This window comes from Callionymus lyra, chromosome 2 (genome assembly GCF_982586985.1).
Source record: "Callionymus lyra chromosome 2, fCalLyr1.hap1.1, whole genome shotgun sequence".
NCBI classification, from domain to species: domain Eukaryota; kingdom Metazoa; phylum Chordata; class Actinopteri; order Syngnathiformes; family Callionymidae; genus Callionymus; species Callionymus lyra.
Window position 1 is genome coordinate 25,894,200 of NC_141819.1, and position 5,116 is coordinate 25,899,315.

Sequence of the window (5,116 nt, forward strand, 5' to 3'; positions counted from 1 at the left end):
TGAATCTCTGCTGAGTCTGTTCATGTGTGTCAGATGTCTGAAGAAGCCAATTACGAAAGAGTTTTCAGCTCGATGGCCACACAATCACATCTCTGCTTTTTTTTTTTTTGGAGATAACTTGACCGTGACGGCGCGTCGTGAACTCAACTCTGGCGACAAATCAGCGAGCAGTCAAGTGTGCGTCGGTCAAAGATAGGACCAAGTGAGACGAGACGCAGGAAGTCTTACACCTGTAAAACTTTTTTGACCTCTTCGTAAGTCAAAAATGTTGGGAGCAACACGGATTAAGATATTAATATTACAACAGTCATGTACAGTTTGGCAAGTTTTATGTTTATGTTGGTCAACTGTGTAGAAGAAATAGTGAAATTCCAAGAAATTATTGGATGAAATTGGAATAAATAATGAATAGATGATCCACAATCTGCGACATCTTCACTATTCACTGACACACATTCATTCATTTTCTACCGCTTTTTCCCTTACAGTGGTCGCGGGGAGACTGGAGCCTATCCCAGTATAATAGGGCGAGAGGCAGGGGACACCCTGGACAGGACGGCAGTCTGTCGCAGGGCTATATTGGCTTTAACTTTTAGACTTTATTATTATATAATTATTATTATTGATTACACTGCATGAGTCGTGAAGATGTACCGTACGTTAAAAAAAAACAAAATAAATAAGCAGAAAGTATCAGAAAAAAAAGCAAAGAACAAACAAAGTCTATGAAAAAATTACATTGTCAGCTACATTATACCACAAGTTAGCATTAGCTCAAGTCTCAGATTAAAGTGTCAAAACCCTCCAGGGAACTGGACTGAACCAGAACATGTCCAGTCCATCAAGCGGCATTCATAGTGTTTGTCGTGTGTTTGGGAACATTCAGGCGAACCACCGTCGAGACAAAATCATCACGCGTCACCAAGTCCGAAGCCAAGATGCTAACGTGGCTACCTCCGGCTCTCCGACCCGTGAACCGGATCAGCTCGGGCAGACTTCTCTGGATGACCTTCAGCAGAGAGTTGAAGGGCTGAAGGATGTACTTGAGTGCGGCCACGCCGTCTGGAAGCGTCAGGTTCAGGCCGCACACGAAGAAGCCTGAAAAAAACAGGAACGATGAAACCACGGAGATCAGCTGAAGCCAGCATCAGATTCTATATTTTCATTTAATTTAAATGAACTTAAAGAGCTTTTAGGGATAAAACTAACCATTTGTTCGCGCCTGACGTTCCAGAGTTTGACTGATGTACGCCTCGAGTTGGTGAGGATTCATCGTGTTCCCGTAGAAATAGGGTATTTTTCCACAGATGTCCGGGTGTGAGCTTGAGTTCACCTGAGCTGGGAAGTCATAGGCGATCAACACGTTCCTCTTCTGCTCCCAACACCACTGCACAGTCGGACAGCACTGAAGACAGGAGAGGAAATATGGATCGATATCATCCTCAGTCGTAAACAGATCGCTCGCTGTACCTTTCTGTATATGAGTTTGGAGCCAAACAAGGTCTCGATGAAGTTGAGAAGATGCGAGTGTAGAGCCGCTGCGTTTTTTTGAAAGTTTTTAAAGTGGGAGAAAGACAGGATGAGGATCTCTTTAGGGTGCAGCTCAGCCCAGTGGTTTATGTCCTTGAGCAGCGTCTGTTCGAAGTGAGTATATATGTTTAAGAAATATATGTTAGAAACATACACGGATGTTAAAATATATGTTTGAGAAATATGTTAAAAACATATATAGATGTTAAAATATATGTTTGAAAAAGTATCGTGACCCTTGTGTTACCTAAGAGCAAATACATTGTTTTCAGGTGACCTAGGTGACCCGGAGGCCATGGAGCAAATGTGTTTGAGGTATCCCTTGTGTTGTCTCCAGATCAAGGGGACACATTTGTTTTTGGGCCTTTGGGTCACCTTGACCCTGAGCTAACACAAGGGTTAAAAACATTCACAGATGCAAACATAAAAATATGTCAAAAATTAAACAGATGTTGAAATATTAATTAATAGCATATGGCAAAAAAAAACACACAGATTTTATAATATTTTGTAAATAAAATATAAAATATAAAATAAAATATTCATTTTGAAAGATTCCAAAACCATAAACAGATTTTTAAATATGTATTTTAAAAAAAGAAAAAACAAAAGCAGATATTTTAACATATCTTTAAATATTTAAGAAACCTACAGAGAAGTACATATTTGTTTAAATAAAAATGTATCTGAAGACATACACAGATACAGATGTTTTAAATGGTTTAAAAGTATTTTTGAAAACAAAACAACACTTTTCACACATTTAAAAAAAACATTTTTTAAATGTATAGTTGAAACATTTTTGTTTACTCTGCATTAACCCTGAATACAAAGCAACAACAAAAATAATTATATTAATAATAAAAATAATACTATTTACACTAATCAAATATAGTTAAATCTGAGTATGGCAAACATCATCAGGAACTTTGTTTGAGTCACATGTTTCATGTCCAGTTAGATATAATGATACAACAATATCAAGTCAATGATCTGATCACTGTCATCTTTCTACCTCGACATCAGTGCGTGTGTGGAGTCCGTGGAAGAAATACAGCCGCGTGGGATCATCGTCGTCCAACTTGCGAACAATCCTGAAGTCAAAATATCTTACGCCTGCGTCGAGCTGATCCACGATGGATGCCTCCTGCGACGGTGAAGATCGTGTCACATGTTGCTCTAGAATCTCAGGTGAATTCTCACCTGTGTGATCGCCCACATGCGAACAATCTTCCGAAGCAGGAGGATCTTGCTGAAGCGGGTCAAGCTGTCCGGCTCCAGGATGGTGGAGTTGATGTCCAAGTCATAGCTCATGCTGTCGTGGCTGCCTGAGAAGAACAGTTACCTTTAGATGAACACAGGGATTCTTAAATCTTCATCTTTTGTTCTGGACGTCTTTGATCCTGATTCCATTTATATTTGGCACTGTACAAAGCAGAAGGCTGCACAAAATCATCTCAAAGGCCACAATTGAGTGTAAGAAAGTACAAATATCTTGTTTCTGGATCCGTTCTCTATTTAATTAAATTTTTTTGTGGTACTTTTTTTTTCAAATAAAATTCAAGTAAAGGAGATTAATTATTAATGTGATTTAAAAACTGTCCTCTGTAAAAAGAAAATACATTTCAAATGAAAAGATGTTTATAAAAAGTTTTTGATTGTATTGATCTTTTTGTGTAGTTCTTGTCTCCCAGCAAAAGGCAGAACTATAGACGATTATTTGGCTTGATTGAGTGTATTTTTATACTCCAACTATGCTTGAGATGTTGTACTTTTTACTTCTTTTCATTAAACGTTTACTGTTGGTTCTTTTGTGTAAACCCTTCACAGCATTTCCACACACCAGAAATGCAAACTTAATTAAAACCTGTGAATTATGGTATTTATAAAGTGCTAGGAGTGCGCTTTGTAACAGTCGGCCATTAAAAATTAAAGTTGTGAAATGAAGTCGAGGCTATATATGATTTCTTGGGGTGTTTGACCGTAAACATCTTCATTATATTTATATTGTGTTCAACACGTCTATTGATTGAATCATCATCCAGAATATAACAACATTTCTTTATAATGATTTCTACAGTTATTCTCATTCACCACATTATTATCGACACAATGTCAGGTGCTCAACAATATAATGAAGTCTCTACCGGTGCGCACATGCAACACTGAAAAGACATGAACAGTATGTCAACATCACTCCTTCCTACCTGGTAGAGCCACATTCCAGAGCGGAACACTCAGGAGTTCATGTGGAAGTTTTGCCATCCAGTCGCTGTAGCTCGTCCCCTCGCTCGCATTCTCCTCTTCACTCATCAGTGCCGTTCACAGGTTTCCACACTTGACGCTCGACAACAAAAAGGTTTCTGGATAAATGAGAGAAGTAGCTGTCGACTTCCAGGGCTCACTCGTCCAGTGGGAGTGACCTCAGGTGAGATTCATCATCTTAAAGTGAAACCTCCAGTCGCGGTGAATGAGGAAGAGGTTAGTTCTGACAGGAAGCTTTGCTGCTACTTTGATTTCCTCATTCTTACAGCGTTTGCTTCGGTGTTCGACCGATGAATGTTAATGTTTACTCAACGTGCGAAGAACACTCGTGGTTATCAAACTGAACAATCCTATTCATTTAAAAGTCAACCTGGTTGTAGCTTTTTGCTCTTGATACTTTAACTATATAAAGTATTTCTTACTATGTTTTGTACGACGTATTCCTCTTCCTTCAGAACCTTCTCATACTTCACCTGTTACTCTGCTATTGGTTATTTCATGTATTTCCAAAAGGGTGACATCGTGCCAAGAGTAATCTCAGATTAGAACTACAAAATAAAAGTATTTTTATTGTAAATCTTTGTCCAGTTCAACAAAATACTGAGAACTTCTTCACAGACAGACTTATATTGAAAACTTACTACACAAATCAAGCCAGATAATCTTTTCTAAAACATTATAACATTATATATAACACTCTTTTTATACTTTCGGTTTTATACTTTCAAAAACATACATCCTTGTAACAACATGACATTCTTAATGATTACTTAATATAATGTGCAGCTCCTCTGATCACGCTGCCTCCCCACCCTCGTCGGTAACGTTGTTTTCGTTTTTGTTTTTTTTACATTATTAGAGATAAATTCTTTATGAAGTGGTTGAGTTAAGGGTTTAACATAAATTGGTCAGAATTTTGTGAGATTAAGAAAATGACTGATCGGCTGAGTTGTGAGGAAGTGTGTGTTAGATTCTGAGTTGAAGGGGAAAGAGTGAGAGTTGTTGTGGTTGTTTAACGAAGCGAGACGGTACAAGTGAGTCTGTGTGTGTGTTTTCTTTATCTTTATTATCTCTGAGTTATAACAAGAACAATTATGTTATCACAATTAATACAATAATTATTAAATAGATACATAGAATTGTATTAATCCATTGGAAAAATCATTTGTAAAAACTAAAAGTTTGAGTTGTTTTATTCGTATATTTATGTCTAATATGTTTAACTACTTTCCTTGAGTCAAATAAACTATTCTTTCTTTAACTCGAGATAAAAGGGTTTCTCTTGGAAGCTGCTGTAGAAGTCTTTCGCTGACATCTTGTC

At 37.5% G+C, this 5,116-nt stretch overlaps 1 pseudogene across 1 annotated transcript; it reads right to left on the reverse strand.

Annotated features, from left to right (window-relative positions):
• Positions 1 to 579: 579 nt before the first annotated feature.
• Positions 580 to 3,973, reverse strand: LOC148086149 (PI-PLC X domain-containing protein 1-like; annotated as a pseudogene). The gene is made up of 5 exons (XR_015710531.1): positions 3,738 to 3,973; positions 2,546 to 2,858; positions 1,471 to 1,635; positions 1,210 to 1,405; positions 580 to 1,098 (listed from the first exon to the last, which is right to left on the reverse strand). The product of XR_015710531.1 is annotated as a PI-PLC X domain-containing protein 1-like (transcript).
• Positions 3,974 to 5,116: the final 1,143 nt, after the last annotated feature.